General features: G+C 37.8%; 1 long non-coding RNA gene across 1 annotated transcript in view; it reads right to left on the bottom strand.

Annotated features, from left to right (window-relative positions):
• Positions 1-19705, bottom strand: part of LOC141585432 (uncharacterized) — a 79702-nt gene that overhangs the window by 37249 nt on the left and 22748 nt on the right. Inside the window, exon 2 of the long non-coding RNA XR_012518894.1 lies at positions 16508-16687. This is a non-coding gene — a long non-coding RNA (uncharacterized LOC141585432). The remainder of the gene's footprint in view (positions 1-16507; positions 16688-19705) is intronic.

Here is a 19705-nt window from a genome sequence, read left to right as displayed (position 1 = left end):
TGTTCCCTCTTCTCCACAACCTTGCCAGCATCTAAATGATGAGAACTCATGGACACAAAGCAGAAACAACAGACACTGGGGCCTATTTGAGGGTGGAAGGTGAGAGAAGAAAGAGGAATAGTAAACATAACTACTGGATACTAGACTTAATACCTAGGTGGTGAAATATTCTGTACAACAAGCCCCTGTGACATGAGTTTATCTATATAAAAAGCTTACACAGGTACCCCAAACCTAAAATAAAAATTAAAAAAGGTATGGAAAAATAATTTGAAAACATTAAAATGCGCTAAGATTTTATTCATAATTCATTTAGAAAATAATTATTGTGTCTATTTATTCATTGTGTTTCTAGCAATGGGCTAGACACACATCTAAGAGACAGGGGCCTCATGTGGTTTACAGTGTAGAAGGAAAGACACACACCGAGAAAATGAGTAATTCAGGGATCCGTTCTACGCCATAAGCAAACAGAAAACTAACATAGAGAAGGAGAGCTATCTTGATAAGGTGACCATAGAAAACTTGTTTGAAAAGGTCACATTTAAACTAAGAGTTGGACGGGCATGAGGGCTTACCCTAGTAATCTCAGGACTTTGGGATGACAAGGTGGGAGTATTACTTGAGGCCAAGAGTTTGAGACAAGACTGGGCAATATGGTGAGACCTGTCTCTATTAAAAAAAAATCTAAAAAATTGCCAGGTGTGGTGTGCACACCTGCAGTTTCAGCTACTTGGAGACTGAGGAGGGAGGATTGCTCCTCAAATAGTTGAGCTACAGTGAGCCCTGATCATACCATTGCACTCCAGCCTGGGCGACAAAGCAAGACTCTTTCTCAAAATAAATAAATATATAACATAAAAATAAAAGCATTAAAAAATAAACTAAGAATTCAAGGTTGAGAAGGAACCGAGCAATGTGAAGAAGAGGATGGTGATGGTAATTCCTTGATGTCATCAAATATTTAGCCACCTTTTTTATTTCTCTGCTTTTTTCACAGTTTTCCTTTTCACAGTTCCTTAGATCAGATCAGGATCCAAACAGGTTTAATAACTGGAATAATATGACTCTTAAGTCTCTTAAAATCCATGCATTCTCCTCCTTTTTCTTTGCTTCCAAATAATGACTGTGCTGTCTTGAAGAGTTTCCCACAGTCTGAATTTTGGTCTTTGCATCCCTGTGGTGACATTGTTTGCCAGCTCCTCTGCTCCCTGTATTTCCTGTCAGCTGATAGGTAGATCTTGCTTGACTGATTCAGGATCAATATATTATGACAAGAATTCCTCATAGGGGGTTTTGTGTACTTCCATCAGGAAGCACATACTGTTTAGTTGCTTCTTTTTTGTGTGATATTAACAGCCACTGAGATCACTGCCTGTTATGTCCTTGAGATTACAAAACAATGGTGCTTTAATCCAGTAGTTCTCAAACGGTGGTGGATCCAGTAGTTCTCAAAGGGTGGTGGTCACCCACTGGTAATATCAGCATCACCTGGGAACTTCTTAGAAATGCACATTTTCTAGCCCTACCCCAGACTTACTGAACCAGAAGCTCTGGGGCAGGGTCCTGGATCTTTTCTTAACAAGCCCTCTGGGTGATTCTAATGCACATTGGTATTTGAGACCCATTCTCTAGTTCTACCACTTATATTTTATTGATTAGCTAGACAGCTTCTATAAAGAGAAACATCATCTCATTAATTATTTGGTTACCTTGACACAGTTCATGTAGCAAAAGCCAGTTTAATGCTTGGTTCTTTCCTTTCATTTACCAACTTTTGGAATAATGAGTTGTCTTCCCACCAAGGCCATTCTTTTGAAAGTGCCTGTATAGAGGTGACATAAGAGGAGAGCTACTCAGTTTGCTTCTTATTTATGGGGTTCTGTTGGCTCCAGCAAAAGGAAGGAAGCTGTGATTATGAAGAATCTGAGCATAAGTTCCTGCAAAGGAAGCACTCACAAGTGCTCGCAGCCTAGGCACCCCAGGAAATCAGGCACTTGCCATTTTATACCACTTCTGATCTGCCTTCCCTACAGGTATATGTTACACAATACGTGCCAGGTTTTATTAATCCAATTTCCTGTCCCTATGCAAAGGCAAGAAGGGCCCTAACAATGATCAATACCCTTACTCGACAAACAAAAACAGATGAGCCTGTGAGGCCTGACTGGTATTTGTAATTACTGCCTCTGTAGGCATTCAATTACAGCTAATGAAAGGGCGACAGGCACTCCCCTCACTGACAGAGGAGCATTTATGCAGGCTCCCTCACTTGGCACGCAGCTGACAACAGGTCTCTTTTCTTACCTCCTCCTACTTCACTTTGCTGCATCGGCACAGTTTCCTGGGATATGGAACCTCTAAATGCCATGCCACTTCCCCTTACGGAATTTTCAAGGAAGAAGTCCATTTTGCCCATTATAATGCCATCTTGTCAAGCCACCCCTGAGCCTGCATGTGGCCTGCCAGCATGATTCATTGATGTGCTGTGACTCCAGTGGGTTGTGCAAAAGCAGGGAGGTGAGCTCAGGTGAGCAGCACTGCTTGTCGGCTCTCCACTAAAAGTTTTACTTATAAGCCAGCCAGCAAGAAAGCAGCACAGGCAGCAGATTCTGCTTTTCAATATTGCAGATCAGGGTGTATAAAAGTGTGTGCATGGTATACTTTTTTAAAAATTGAAACAGATGTCATTAACGGACAATCAATTCTGTTTCCTTTGCTATTGGGCTGATTATAGAGGACACCTGTTGAGTGCCTGACTAGCATCCATTTCTAGTGATTGCATCTTTAGGGACCACCCCTTATACTGGACACTGGTGGTGCCTTGGCAAGACCCTTTTTCTGGGCCATGCAACTATCCCTGGCTGCTGTGTGTATTGGCAGGTAACAACTCACAACTGTCACATTATCTAAAGAAATGTACTCAGCCAAAGAGAGCTGCCTACTTCTGCCACTGCTAGACCTCAGCCAATGACTGACGGGCATGGGAACACAAAAAGCAGGCCCCTTTGCCTTACTTAGTGAGATCACTCTGAAGCTAGTCTTCACCTGAAACCAGATTCTTGGGTAGTATCATCCCCCTTTTCTGGAGCACAACTTCCCCACAGCAACCCCATCGAGTGAGAATTCCCGTTTCAGGTTCTACTTCCAGCAGGCCTTAATCTTAATAAGACACCCTTCTTCAACACGCTCAAGATGAAAGGGACTGATCCCACCCTGGCTCCAACACCCAATCAAACCACTGCATTCCATTTAAGCATCGATGATTGGTTCAGGGTTGGGCGTGGGACCAACGCTGGGCCAATGACAACCATACCTGGGGGAGGTGGGAACTAGGAAGCTAAGGAAGGAAAGCTCTTTTGAAACTAGTGGGTGTTGTTCTTCAGGACTGGAACTAGGGTGAAGTGAGCAAGACACTTGCTCATTTGCAAAATCTAAAGAGGGTTATTTAAAAACTCAGGAATCAAGTCGAAGTTTAACTTTAAAAAAATGCATGAAAATATAATAAACAACACATCAAATTTTAAAACAAAGATAGGATCCAGATTATGTTGATTTTTCCTTTTGCCTCAGACTTCAGTAGGCTCAATACGGCACCGCAACTTTGCCACTACTCTGGAGAGTCTGCCAACAATCCAGCCAAGACCAAAGAAAACAGAGCCAAGAGATGTGAAAAGATAAATTCCTACTGACGTACAAACTATCACATGGGATAGTGGTGAGGATTAAATAAGTTAATGCATGCAAAGCCCTTAAACATAGCCTAGCTCAGAGTAAGTCCAAGATAAATGTTGTTAGGGTTTCTGCTATTGTCTTTTCTGTTGGAATTAATCTCTGCCTCCTCTGAACAACAACGGCATTCTCTCTTCACCATGTCTGTTCTCAAGTTCTAGTCAGTAACAAGGGAGTATACGGTGCTAGGTAAGTTGGTTGGTAGATAGATATAATAGGCAGATAATAGATAAGTACAGATAGATATAGGTACATAGGTAGATACAGAGATGGAAAGAGACAGGGATAGAAAAATATAGTTATAAAGAGATAGCTAAATGTGGGTGTGGTAGTGGATGTTTGTAATCCCAACTACTTGGAGGCTGAGGCAGGAGAATCGCTTGAACCTGGGAGGTGGAGGTCAAATGAGCCAAGATCTCACTATTGCACTCCAGCCTAGGCCACAAGAGAGAAACTCTATCTCAGAAAAAGAAGAAAAAAAAAAAAAAAAAAAGACATAGCTAGATAGCTAAATGATAGTCCAACTTTTTAAATTGGTTTCTTATTTCCTTGGGATAAGGAATAATTTATTAATTTCCACTTACATTGCATTTCCAAAAGTCTCAGTCTAATGCTATTCACACACACAAGCCATTATTTGTGTTAGCAGAAAAATGGGAGATTAACACGAGGAAAGAGCCTGAGAAAAATTCCATAAATCATGGGTCTTGCATCTCCTAGGGTGCCTACATCAAATTATAGTATTAGATGTTGTGCTATTTCTTACTGTGCATATTCCAACAGCTAAACTTGACACTACACAGTCTTAGCCACAGGAAGTATATCTCTCTTGTTCCTGCACTTATTCAAAACCTGCCCGTCATTGAGACCTGGCTCAAGTACTGCTTTTTCATTGAAGTTATCACATTTACAAACCTAGCCTTTGCTGCACCTCTCTTTCTTGCTTCCTGATGATGTATGTCATTGGATCTACCATATAGCAGTATTTCTCCACTTCATTAATCCAAATTAGCTGTGTGCCCTTGGGAAACTGCATTGTGGACTTTGTGTGTTAAAAATAAATGGTTTAGACCTGATGGTGTCTGAGGTCCTTTCTGGCTAAAATTTTGGCTATATGTTTCTCTTTTGCTAGCTTCTCACATCTCAGTGTGGAAGAAGACATTTTACCTTCACTGAACTGCTTGTGCTTGGCATTTGTTAATTTTTATCACAACCTTAGTATTACCTTTTTTTTTTTTTTTTTTTTTTTTCAGATGGAATCTTGCTCTGTTCCCAGGCTGGAGTGCGGTGAAGCAATCTTGGCTCATTGCAACCTCTGCCTCCCAAGTTCGAGTGATTCTCCTGCCTCAGCCTCCCTAGTATCTGGGACTACAGATATGCCACCACACCCAGCTAATTTTTGTATTTTTAGTAGAGATGGAGTTTTGTCATGTCGGCCAGGATGGTCTCAATCTCTTGACCTCGTGATCTGCTCGCCTTAGCCTCCCAAAGTGCTGGGAATACAGGTGTGACCCACTGCACCTGGCCATTACAACCTTAGCATTACTCTTGAAAGAAGATTTCTGTTTAAAAATAATGGTGACTTATGTAGGGGAATAATTCCATGCACTTAAATCACCTCTTGGCTTCCCAGAGCTCCAAGTGCTTTGTAGGCAATTGTCTGATTAATCCTTGTGCCCTTTTCAGGATTAAAAAAAAAAAAACTGTCAAGGATAAAAGCTTTCCTCGAAGATTACCTGCTATTCAGGATAAGCCCAAGAGAAGGGCAAAATAATGTATTTCTGATTGTCTGTCTCCATGATTCAAGACACTACCAACCTAGCGAAGTCTGACATGATTGAAACTTATATCCTGGTCAACATGTGGAAAGCGATTCTGAGGATGATATGAAACACCAAGTCGTGCAAACTTTAGACTATATTTATCTTTGAAATACAATATGTGAAGATTATATAATGAGGTATGTAAAGATCATATAACAAGCTAGGAATTCAATTCTCTAATCAGAGTGCCTCGGCTTAAAATTCTAAACTTAAACCACATAACAGCTGCAGACTTTGGAAATTACTTATCTTCCATTCAGAAAAAAAAAAAAAGAAAGAAAGAAAGAAAGAAAGAAAAAAGAAATACTTTGCCACATTGGATTGTTTGTAAGATTTAAATGAGAAAACTGATTAAATTACTTCCTCCTCCTCATGTGTAGAGATTAAAGACTAAGTCAACTCGCCACATCTTCAATAACAAATGATAGCAAGCTTGTATATTAAGACGAGAACAATGAGAACACATGGACACAGGGAGGGGAGCACTACACACTGGGGTCTGTTGGGGGGAAATGGGGGAGGGACGGGGGAGTGGGGAGGTGGGAAGAGATAGCATGGGGAGAAATGACAGATACAGGCGAGGGGACGGAAGGCAGAAAACCACACTGCCATGTGTGTACCTATGCAACAATCTTGCATGTTCTTCACATGTACCCCAAAACCTAAAATGCAATTAAAAAAAAGACGAGAAAATGGAAGTGGCCATATTAAGTAAATGCAGGCTTCCCCTTGCAGAATGTAGGGTGCTACAGAAAAACTACCAGTAGAATATGTATCTCCTAGTGTAGAGTTGGTGGAAAAAGTCAGAAAACAGGGTTTTTGGAGAAATGTGTTTGTTGCTTTTCGTACTTCAAATTCTGGTTGTAAGAGACATACGCTTAAAATACAGGTTTTTTTTTTTTTTTTTTTTGGTATTACCTTATTTCATTTAAGTTTATAAGAAGAATTAAATATCATTCCTCAAGCATCACATTCTTACCTTAGTGGCTAACTATAAATTGATACAGGGCAATATCAAAATTTAACTCTAAGAAATACATCCACCTATGCAGTCATTATCTTACATATTATTTATTTGCCAGATAATCAAATTTACACCAGGTTTGGTTACATTTTTAACTTTAGGCATCATTATATATGAAGGGAATAATAATTTTTCATTGTTGTATTTTCGACTGAGATATATTTTAGACTTTTGGACAAAACAAATTAGCTGAACATATTATTGGTTTGTTGGGGACAATGTATAAAAGAATCTGATTTTTAGGTTATTTTGTCCTGAAGAAAAAGTCAACAACCCTTTGCTCATTTAGAGATTTCATGCCTGGGATAATGAATTTAAGTCTACTACAAAATTCAGTAGTACATATTTTAAAGGTATTATTCTTGCTTTGATATTACAGCTTTACTTTTTATTATTTAGCATTTTCAGTCACTAGTGAGAACATAGCCATGGCCTCTGGTTAAAAAACAAACTATTGAGGGGCAATATAAACTAATGTTCAATTTGTTCAATTTCAAATAGACAAAGATTAAGCCAATGATAAATTTTAATAACCAGAAACCTAGGAAAAATGGATTAGTTGTCTGAGCAAGAAGGGACTCAGAGATACTCAGAGATTCTTCAAGTTCAAACGCTGCTTTTTCTTTAAAGCCAAGTATCTCTGTGTCTTGATCACTGTTTGGGAATTGAAGGCAAGACTGATGATACAGGAGGTAATCTGAGAAAAGCACATTGGTTTTTGAAGGCTCAGCCCTGAAATAATACAAACCCAGATGGGATTACTAAAGACCCTCTGTAACATCATCCCACTCTAATCTTTAATCTGAAACAGCCTAAAGTAAACGCTGTTAGTGCATTACATTTACTACGGTGAAAGAGCCTAGTCTCAAGACTAGCTATAAAGCCTTTAGTTTACTACAGTGGAGCATGAAAGTGTTGTCTCTATTCCTTCCCACATAGAATTTTGCAGTATCCCGATAACATCTCTTAGACTCATACTAACGAGCACTTAATTTTCCATTACCTTAACCCTCTGTGATATATGAGAGTTTCGTGTGTATGTGTGTATGTGTGTGTGTGTGTGTGTGTGTAGTCTTGAGGTCTAGTTTTCTGAACTATCTGGCTCTAATACTATCTTTTCATTCGCTATTAGCATACTTTTTATTAAAACATTGGAAATTGTTATAATAAGTACTTTAAAATCCTTTTCTACTATTTCCAACTTCTGTATTATCTCGGATTCAGTCTCCACTGATTGTATGGTGCTTTTTTCCTTTTTTTTATCTTGTGGTAAAATATACATTTAAAATTGCCATTGTAATCATTTGAAAGTATACAATTCTGTGGCACTGAGAATTTTCCAATATGGTTCAACCATTACCACTATCTAGTTCCAGAGTTTTATTATCTCTAACAGAAATCCTTCACCTCTGAAGCAGTCATACCCACTACCCCCACCCCACATCCCTGGCAACTACTAATCTGCTTTCTGTCTCCATAGAAATGTCTATTCTGGATATTTCATATAAACGGAATCATAGAATATGTGGGCCTTTATAGCTGAATTCTTTCACTTAACTTCATGTGTTCAAGGTTTATCCATGTTGTAGCAAGTGTCAATATTTTCTTTCTCTTTGTAGCTGAATAATGTTGCATTGTACAGGCTATTTGCATAAGGTATATCTCTACATTCTTTACATTTAGTCTTGGTTTTTTTTTCTTGTCTTTGTAGCTAAAGTGATTCTCATGCAGACAGCATATAGATGAATCACATTTTTATTTCTAATATATTCTGTTAATCTCTTCCTTTTAATTGGAAGATTTAGTCCAGTTACATTTAAAGCAATTATTGAATTTTTTTAAAAAAAGCATTTTGCCATTTTACTATTTGTCTTCAGTATGTTATTTACTTTTTGTTCCTCAATTACTCCAATACTTCCTTTTTAAAATAATAGATTTTTTGTACTGTACCATTTTGATTCAGTTCTCATTTTTTTCTGTATTTTTAAGTTCTTTTCTTAGTAATTACCTTGAGTATTGCAATTAACACCTAAAAATTAGACAACTATTTTGAATTAATACCAATGAAAGTTCAATCATATACAATAACGCTGCCCCTATACACCTCTGTCTCTGTCTTCATACTGTTATTGTCACAAATTAAATATTTACGTATTACATATACAATCACATAGATTTATAATTACTGTTTTATAGATTTCTCTTTTCAATTACATAGAATAAAATAGGACTTACAAATCTGATAACTTATAGGTCATATTTGGTAGGCTTCCAAATTAACCCACTTGAGGGAAGTCATGATTCATGGCTTACATGCTGTCTCTGAAAAAAGAATCTTATCATGAGTCACTCAAATCTTATTGTGAGTTCCTCACCAATAGCCTACTGATACTGAAAAGGACACTGATTTGTTTCTGAATCATAAAGTCATACTGATTGTCTTGCATGTAGATATTTTAGCCTGTATGTTGTCATATAGCTATAGCCAATGATTTAAACTTCTGCAGTGTATCTTACAATGAAAATGACAACTCCCATATAAGGGATCCTATTCACTTCTTCTAAATGTTCCCATAAAAGCCTTCCAACCTATAGCAGACTTTGGAACATGCCCAACTTTTTTGGTATGTCTTCTCAGGTTAACCCCTATATCTGGCTTCCAATAAACCTTTTTCAAATTATTTCCACCTTATTTAGTACTACATATTTTATTTGCCTATGTAGTCAGTTTTTTTTTATTTCTTCATATGGCTTTAACTTAGTAGTGCCTAATGTCTGTTCATTTAAGCCTGATGAACTTCCTTTAGCATTGCTTGTGAGCATGCTTATTAGTAATAAACTTCTTCATCTGGGAATGTCTTAATTTTTACTTCATACTTGAAAGTTAGTATTTCCAGGTATAAAATCTGTGGTCTAAGCTTCATACGCAAAAGAGAAATAAAATCCTTTACGGACAAGCAACTGCTGAGAGACTTCGTCACCACCAGGCCTGCCCTACAAGAGTTCCTGAAGAAAGCACTAAACATGGAAAGGAACAACCAGTACCAGCCACTGCAAAAACATACCAAACTGTCAAGACCACCAACACCATGAAGAAACTGCATCAACTAACAGGCAAAACAACCAGCTAGCATTCAATGACAGGATAAAATTCAACCATAACAATATTAACCTTAATATAAACAGGCTAAATGCCCCAATTAAAAGACACAGACTGGCAAATTGGATAAACATTCAAGACCCATTGGTGTGCTGTATTCAGAAGACCCATCTCATGTGCAGACACACATAGACTCAAAATAAAGGGCTGGAGGAAAATTTACCAAGCAAATGAAGAGCAAAAACAAGCAGGGGTTGTAATCTTAGTCTCTAATAAAACAGACTTTAAACCAACAAAGATCAAAAGAGACAAAGAAGGACATTACATAATGGTAAAGGGATTAATGCAACAAGAAGAGCTAACTATCCTAAATATATATGTACCCAATACAGGAGCACCCAGATACATAAAGCAAGTTCTTAATGACCTACAAAGAGACTTAGACACCCACACAATAATAGTGGGAGGCTTTAACACTCCACTGTCAATACTAGACAGATAAACAAAATAGAAAATTAACAAGGATATCCAGAACTCGAACGCAGATCTGGACTAAGCAGATGTAATAGACATCTATAGAACTCTCCACCCCAAATCCACAGAATACACATTCTTCTCAGCACCACATCACACTTATTCTAAAATTGACCACTTAATTGGAAGTAAAATACTCCTCAGCAAATGCAAAACAACAGAAATCGCAACAGTCTCTCAGACCACAGTGCAATCAAATTAGAACTCAAAACCACACAACTACATGGAAACTAAGCAACCTGCTCCTGAATGACTACTGGATAAATAATGAAATTAAGTCAGAAATAAAGATGTTCTTCAAAATCAGTGAGAATGAAGACACAACATACCAGAATCTCTGGGACACATTTAAAGCAGTGTCTAGAGGGAAATTTATAGCACTAAATGCCCACCAGAGAAGTGAGGAAAGATATAGAATTAACACCCTAATTTCATGATTCAAAGAAATAGAGGAACAAGATCAAATAAATTCAAAAGCTAGCAGAAGGCAAGAAATAACTAAGATTAAAGCAGAACTGAAGGAGATAGAGACACAAAAAAACACTTCAAAAATGTTAAAATGTTTTTTCTTTTTTTTTTCTTTCTTGTCATTCCACTGCCTTCCAACCTTCATGGTTCCTGCTGAGAAACTGATTATTAATTCTGTTTTCAATCATTTGTATATTATGAGTCAATTTTCTATTGCAGTTGTGAAGATTATCTTAAACTTTTGAATTTTTGATTATAATGTACCTCAGTGTTCATATCTTTGAATTTATCCTATTTAGAATTTATTGAGCTTCTTAGATATGTAGATATATGTATTTTTTTAATAAAATCTGGGAAGTTTTAGACTATTACTTCCTCAAACATTTTCTACATGCTTCCTCTGTCTTATTTATGGGAATCCATTATGTGGATGTTGGTACACTGGATATTGTTGAATTTGTAATTTCCTAATGGCATATGATGTTGAGGATCTTTTCATATTCTTATTTGTTATCGGTATATCTTTTTGGTGTGGTGTCTGTTTATATCTTTTGCCCATTTTTAACTAGGTTGTTTTATAATTGAATTTTTAAAATTCTTTGTATATTTTGGATATCAGTACCTTATCAAACATGTGTTCTCTCCCAGTCTGTGATTTATCTTTTCAATCTCTTAACACTATCTCTTACAGAACAGAAGTTTCTACCTGTAATTAAGTTCAAATTCTCAATTTTTTTTATTTTATGTATTTTGCATTTATATCTATGATTCAAGTTAATTTTTGCCAAAAGTATAAGGTTTTTGTCTGGATTTCTTTCTTCTTCTTTCCATGTGTATGTTAGTTTGTTCCAGTGTCATTTGTTAGAACATTAAAGCAAAGAGAGGAAAAGAAAAATCACTCAAACAGATGGCCTTTTCTCTTAAAGGATATTGTTACTTAAGGTTGTAGGTACATTATATGAAAACTGCATTTTCCAGTGTCCCACTGATCTAAGAAAGCTTAAAATTGAGAGAGGACAATAGGTGACCAAAACAATAAATTAGGGATGTAAGGAGTCATCATGTATGGTTTGGGATCAAATATAGAGAGATGCCCTGCAATTTGTAGGAATAAAATGGTAAGGAAGGAGACAGGGGGAGTTCTTGTGGCCCTAGATATCTTCATGCTTTTGCACAGGGCATGAGAAAACAGTTCAGTCCAGCAAACTGTCAGGTTCAAGAATCTCCCTTCTCTCTGCTAACAACTATTATCAATGGAATTTATTCATAACCCCAATACAACTCAAATGGTACATCTAATTCCTATCTTATAACCACCAGGGGAAAACATATTTTAGAAGATTAAAAGACCCAGTTAGTAAAGCCATGGACTTTACCTAAGAGTTTTTTAAATAAATCCCATACAAGTTCACTTTCACTTTTGTAAGAGTCCATGCTTTACATTCAAACTCTTATTGAGTTCGAAGATAAAATTCTTCGAGACTGGACCAACAGTCTACAAATCAGACAACCTACGCCTCTATAGCCATCCTGGTTTCAGGTGCCAATTTTTCTTCAGACTGAGGACCTGTTCCAAGTCCACAGTCACAACCAGATGCAACTGGCTAAAATATAATTCATAGCCAACTTTGGCTATCTTTTGGCTATAACTGTAGAGCAAAGTAGGCTGATACACCTGTATCCCCCACCAATATCCCACCAGTAGAAGTTGAACTTTCAGCTGTTTGCCTTGGAATATTTTTCTAAATATTGATTATATAGGCAACATTTTATGATAGTACACTGTTGATATGTACTGTCATGTGTTTTTCCTGATGCTCTGAGCACAGCTGTACACACTGTACACAGCTTCCCCAGTGGAAAGCTCAGGGGCCAGACTCCCCCACCTGCTCTCAACCAGTGAGCACAGTTCATGCTGTCTTCAATTCCATGCTGTCACAGACACATGATGTGTCCTCTACTGTGGCCTCACCTCCTTTCTATTTTGTATCTGGTGAACAGTCTTTATGCATAATGGACGACAACCAGTGTATAAAATGAGCATTGAACTTACCAATATCTAATATTTTTCATAATGAATATAAAATATAGAGCAGCTGAAAAGGTTTTAAAGAAATGATTGAGAAGCAAAAATTAAAGATTAGCAGGCAGCTCAGGAACAGTGGAAACCGTTGCACATAATGAAGATTGCTCTAACCAACAGAATGAAACAGTTATTGCATGTAGTGTATATCGTAGGTGGATAAACATAGAGTTCAGAGCACGTAAGAGCACAAGGAGATTTGGGGAAAAAAAAAAATGGAAGAGGTATTGCAAAGATCCAGTGTTGGGAAGCACCTCTGTAGAACTGTGATACAAACTGTCAAATACGATGCTGTTTAGTTACTGTACTCGTGTCTAGGAAGACATTTTAAATAGCACAATTTGGTAATATTAAGTCCACAGGAAGAACTGTATTTTGAAGCCCGTGTTAAAGTATTTAGTGCTACCTGATGCAACAAACAACCTTAGTAGATTAATTCAATAAGAGTTTATACCTTGATTATGAAAAGTTTAATGTGAATGCTCCTGTACAAGGGGCTGTCTTGCATGGCTTTCCTTCAAGAAAGGATGATAAAGGAATACGGTTCCTTCCATGTATCGGCCATTCTCTTTCTATCTTTGGAGTCCGTTACTTTCGGCCATGCAGATAGGAAAAGTACAAGAGCATATGAAAGGTCACATGGAATGCCCGGGATATTTTATGGCTAAGCCCAAAAGTGGAGCACTTCACTGCTGCCTGTACTCCACTGTCTAGGATTAGTTACATGAACACAGAGTTCCGAAGTAGATGAGAAATTCGAAGTAGGAAAATGACACACTGTGATAAACTCAGGAAACCACAATTAATCTCTCTTTCCTACTTTCAAACATTTATTGAGAACCCCACTAGGTGCCAGACATTGTGCCTTGTGCTAGTGCTATAGACAGGAGTAGGATAAATTTCCACAACAGGTGACTCCCAAATTTCAATCTTAACTGATGGTTATATGGTAGTCAAAACATAGAAGGTGTAGCTTAAATGGGAGATTACAAATTCAGTTTTAAATATGCTCAGTTTGATATTCTAAAGGGATAGTCACATGGTATCTAAACTGGAAAGAAAGCTTCAAATGGAGATTCAAATTAGGAAGACATTAGAAAAAAAGCCAATAATATATGAGGCCTTGTTTACACAGGGAACTTTCAAATAAGGGAGGATTTTGTTTTATTTTGTTTTTGTTTTTAAGATGAGAGAGAAACTCCTGAGTTTTTAAAGGTGAAAGGAAGGAAAAGATCTAATTCAATGAGCGAAGCTGAAGATATAGGAGAGAGTGGAGAAACCCTGTAACTTTTTAAGTAGTGAGAATAACACATACTTGTTTGAGCAATACAGAAGTAAAGCAGAAGATGAATTCCCTCATCTTTTCCTTCAGGACCTATCACATTCAGCCTCAGACGTTGTCACTGTCCACTCTATTATTTCTTCTAGTGTTCATATTATTTTTTATTGTATTAGGTAGCTCTCCTATTTATTATGTTTATTGTTCCCATTTCCCTGCATGAAAATTGAAGTTCCACAAAGGCAGATTTTTTTTTTTTCTGTTCATTGCCTGACATGTAACATATACTCAATAAATATTTGTTAAATATCCTTCTGGATTTTTCTGTACATAAAAAGAGGGTCTTACAATATACATTATTCTGTAACTTTCCTTTTCAACATTATACATATATCATTGCAAAGAGATCTACCTTATTCATTTTAACAGTTATATAAAATGGCTATACCAAGATTCATGTAAACAGCCTTTAACTGGTGAAGCTTGAAGACATTTTTAATTTTTATTTTCGCACATAAGCCTATACATGCTGTATATCCCATAATAGAATTTCTGTAAGGTAGATATTCCCAAAAGCAGGGTTACTAGGTCCAAAAATAGGCACATTAAAATGTTAGGCCAGACATGGTGGCTCACACCTGTAATAACAGCACTTTGGGAGACCTAGGTGAGTGGATTGCTTGAGGCCAGGAGTTTGAGATCAGCCTGTCCAATGTGGTGAAAACCTGTCTCTACTAAAAGTACAAAAATTAACCTGATACGGTGGCACATGCCTGCAGTCCCAGTTATTCGGGAGGCCGAGGCATGATGAGAATCAATTGAACTCAAAAGGCAGTGGTTGCAGTGAGCCAAGATCACCCACTTCAGCTCAGGCAACAGAGAAAGACTCTGTCTCCAAAAAAATAAACAAAAATCATACTTAAAATGTTAACAATGCATCTTAAAATTGACCTTGCAAATACATGGAAATATTTGCGTTTTCCACAAAGAATACATGAGAGTAGAGAGGAGCTGTGTACAGAGCAAAGTTCCAGAAGATATGAAGGATTCAGACTAGGAGAGGATGTGGTCAAGGCCATAAGAAGTGCTGAAGATGCCTGAGCAAGGAGGGTGCTGCAGAATCATCATCCGAGCAACGGGGATAAAATCCCTCCCAGATAAATTTTCATGGCAGCTGCCTTTCAGGAATCCTCCCCCTTCCTAGAGCCGCATAGGGAGCTGGCAACATAAGTTGGAGAAACTATTTAGCATTCCTTCTGTGGGCCATCCCTTTCTCTACTGTTTTTGCCAAAGGAAAAAAGAAAAAAAAAGCCACCAGGGCTCCCTGTCTCCCTTTAAAAACATAATTAACATTCTCAGTGGAGCCGGTTGTGCACATTACTTGCAGATGGATGCTTCCTGTCTTGTTAGTGTTCATGCTGGCTTCGGGATAATATGCCAAGCAATGCTTTCAGTTCCATTTTGCTTTAATTAAGGAAACCTTTGACTCTGCTACATTGTGATTCTTGCCTTCATCAATTCAACAAACCTATATTGAGTACCTACTACGTGTCAAACACTGTGCACACTGAGATAGTCATAGGTCTGCTTTAAATAACTCAACATATTTGAGAAAATTAAACCCATTTTTAACTATAAAGGAATGTGTTAAGCATTAGGATGTAGCATATACAGAGTGTACTTTAGAAGCTTTAGAAGTAAAGGGCGTGGGAAATGGGAACTGATACTGCCTTGGGTGTAGAATTGGGATGCTCTTGCAAAGAAGTGACATGGAAGAATAATTTGGTGTCAGAAAAAAAAAAAAAAAGCAGTTCTTAGCTCTAGCTCCCCAACGACCAGCTGAGGACCTCTGGCCTCATTTTTCATATTTTCAAAATGAAGACCAGCATCATCCCTCACTCCTTGGAGTGGTTGTGAGGACCAAGTGTGATAAAACATGAGAACCCCTTATGAACCATAAGGGAACATACCAATTTGAACTAGCATGAGCATATGGATCATTTGGCTAGCATCTACTAAGTACCAGGTATCATTTTGGGCATGCTCTATACTTCAGCAACTTCAAGTCTCTCAAAAACTTGGTAAAGTGGATGCTATCAGCCTCATTTCACAGCTGAGAATAAGTCATTAAAAATTTCCAAGTAGCAGGGTCAGAATTTGAACACATAACTTCTAAAACATGGAGCAGTTATGTAGTCTTTTCAATTTACCACACTGCCTTCTACTTTATCAGTTAGGCCCTGGAGTAGCCAAGAGGCTGCAGATTCTAAATGTCTTCACCAGCTTCTCCCTTTCATGCTGAGGAGCCACTCGCAGTCACCACCAATATTTTTCTATGAATTAGATTTGTTAAGTGTGTACTGTGCTGAAAGCCACATTATGTTGTCCTCAAGAAGGGTTGACTATTTCTGGAAAGGTAAAAGGAATGCCTGTCTGGTAGTACAAAGCAGTGTAGCTAGTTTACCTTAACACATCCCGAGGCTGAGGCCTTGAGGTGAAAAGGTCCAGCAGGAAGGTAGAAATTTGTATCTGAAGCTTTGCATTTTTGGAATTGTCATCAACATACAAGCAACAATGGAAATCAGTTGTGCAAGCATTGATCCAGCAATCAATCCCACTTTGACTTCCGAAGTCCACAGCAACTCTGGAGAAGCACAAAGGAAGCAATAAATTTGGCCTCAAATAATTGATTATTTTCAGTTATCAGGATAGAAATATCATATACTTTGTCCTCCTTTTCCCATGTGTTTCCACGAACCTCTCACCCCATCTTTCTCAAAGACAAGATCTACCCTAAGTATGTAAATGTAAGAAAACCGATTTTCCCTCTGCCTTTAAAATTATAAATGAATAAATATGAGCATAAAGGGTCTAAAATATAGTGTGTGGAACCTTCGAAGCCATGAAAAGCTACATTATTAAGAACCATGTGGCATATATATTGAGCCCTACCCCACTACTAGAAGCATACAAATCAACCCTCAAAGTATTCATTTGCTATCCAAATGCAGTTGGTAGAATCCCGGAAGGCATTTTCATAATAATGGTTTTCTATATGCCTGCTCTCTACCAGAAATTATGGGTTCCATAAAAAGTAATAGCAGTATGATTTTAGTTAAAAACCAATTTACATTCTGCATTTCTATTCAATAGTCTGGTTGATTGAGGCCCTTTGGGAACAACTTTCATCCTATGGTACTGAAGCTCATTAAATAAAACCATGAATTGTGCAAAATGGTTACACACTTGGCTTACAAGTTCCTTAAATATTATTTACTTTTCTCTTTGGCTTAAAATATCAAGCAGAAAAAATATAGATACATTGTGACTAAATTTTACGCATATAGGGAAGAAACCATCTTAGTTGGAAATAGCAACCTAGTCTATGCTTGGGAAAAGAAGATGGCATAATTGCTTCAGAAATTGGAAATAGAACAAGAGGAGCCACTAAATCTACTGTAGATGAACCGGGAACGTTTAGACAAAATTCAATGAGGCACTTCCTAACTAGGCAACAGAAGGAAACAAGGTAATTAACTGGTTTTAGAGCTGGAAGCAGCTGCAGAAACCTTGCTGTTATTCATCTCCAACATCTATTATTCAAAAATCCTGTCGACATTCCCATATTGTACTAGGTCATTCATTATCAACTCACCATCACTTCAACCCTTCCTGAGCCTCCTCTGAATTTCAGTAGAGAAGTTGAGAACTAAACTTCCCCATAATCCCTTCCCCGCCATAAGTTTCCTGATTAGACTTTGTCAATGAGAGGCGCTTGTGTGAGATTTGCATGCAGATTCGTAGGTAAAAACAAACATTGAAGTAGCTCTTGGGTGGGTGTATTGGGGACCCCATGTACTTAACACTATAGCCCTGTGGTTCTCTATCTAATATGCATCAAAATACCCCCCAAAGACTTTTTAAAATATGGATTGGCAGGGTCTGTGAACCAGGGTATGATTTGGGATGTCTAAGGTAGAGCTTGGGAAAATGAATTTGTAACAATTTACAGTTGATACTGACGCAGCCACATATTGAGAACCACTTCTATAGGTTGAGATACTTGTAGGAGCTTCCCAGAGACTCAAGGAATTCACAGAAGCTTCCAGGCGAACTCTTGAGAGCTACTTGTATCACAGCTGCAAGCTGAGATCACAAGGTCTCCATCATGACTTCTGTTCCCTGTCCCCCCATTTTCAGTAGTCATGTAAGCCTCAAATTTTCTTTACAGAGAAAGCTTCACATACCTAAGATAGAGATGGGCTTCAGTTTTCCTAACATGCATCTCCTCACCCACAGCCACTGCCCCAATTTATTGTCCTTCTCCTAACCCAGCCATCCTCCAAACAATAGAATATTTCAATTCTCCTCTTAAAAACATTTATGCTGCCAAACTGTGAACAGCTCAAATGTCTATCAATGGTACATGGATAAATGAATTGTGGTACAATGAGAGCTACTCAACGACAAAAATTACTAGTGCATGCAACAACAGAGTAATCTCAAGAATAATCGCTGACAAAAGCCAGACCCAAAAGATTACATACTCTGTAGTTCCATTTGTTTGACAAAGTAGAAAAGTCAAAACTATAAGGGTAGAAATCAAAGTCAGTGCTGCCAGAAACTAGAATGAGAAAAGGAGATTGACCACAGTGAGGTAAAAGAAACAATTTGTGAGATGTCTTCCACATTATAATTGTGATTCCACAACTGTATATCTTTGTAAAAATGTTTGGAACTATACACCTCAAAAGAGAAAATTTTATAATATGTAAATTATGTGTCAATAGACCTGGCTTTTTTTTAAAAAATGATGCCTAATATCAATTTTGATCTTTAAAAAAGATTTAAAAATAAAAATAAAGGCCAGGTACAGTGACTTATGCCTGTAATCCCAGCACTTTGGGAGGCCAAGGTGGGCAGATCATATGAGTTCAGGAGTTCAAGACCAGCCTGGACAACATGATGAAACCCTGTCTCTACTAAAACTACAAAAATCAGCAGGGTGATGGTTGTGTGCACATGTAATCCCAGCTACTTGGGAGGCTGAGGCAGGAGAATCACTTGAACCTGGGAGGTGGAGGTTGCCCTGAGATCATGCCATTGCACTCTAGCCTAGGCAATAGAGCAAGACTCTTTCTCAAAAAAAGAAAAAGAAAAGAAAAGAAAAGAAAAGAAAAGAAAAGAAAAGAAAAGAAAAGAAAGAAAGAAAGAAAGAAGAAAAGCAATCTATAGAAACGAAAACAGTGTTGGAAAGGGACAAAGAATAATCTAATCTGGCCATCTCATTTTATGTCTTTTTTTTTTTTTTTTTTTTTTTTTTTTTTTTTTTTTTTTATTGCATTTTAGGTTTTGGGGTACATGTGATGAACATGCAAGATTGTTGCATAGGTACACACATGGCAGTGTGCTTTGCTGCCTTCTGTCCCCTCACCTGTATCTGTCATTTCTCCCCATGCTATCTCCTCCCACCTCCCCACCCCCCACCCCTCCCCCATTTCCCCCCAACAGACCCCAGTGTGTAGTGCTCCCCTCCCTGTGTCCAGAATATGGGTGAGACGTTGGTCCAGAAATGAAAACTCAGGCTCATGAAAGCATAGCATTCAACGTTTACTTATCTCATGAGCTGGCAGAATGTTTTGAAATTATGGAAACCTGATTT

Source organism: Saimiri boliviensis, chromosome 8 (assembly GCF_048565385.1).
Source record: "Saimiri boliviensis isolate mSaiBol1 chromosome 8, mSaiBol1.pri, whole genome shotgun sequence".
Lineage (NCBI taxonomy): Eukaryota > Metazoa > Chordata > Mammalia > Primates > Cebidae > Saimiri > Saimiri boliviensis.
The sequence above is the reverse complement of the archived record's forward strand: the minus strand, read 5'-3'. Positions and strand labels throughout refer to the sequence as shown.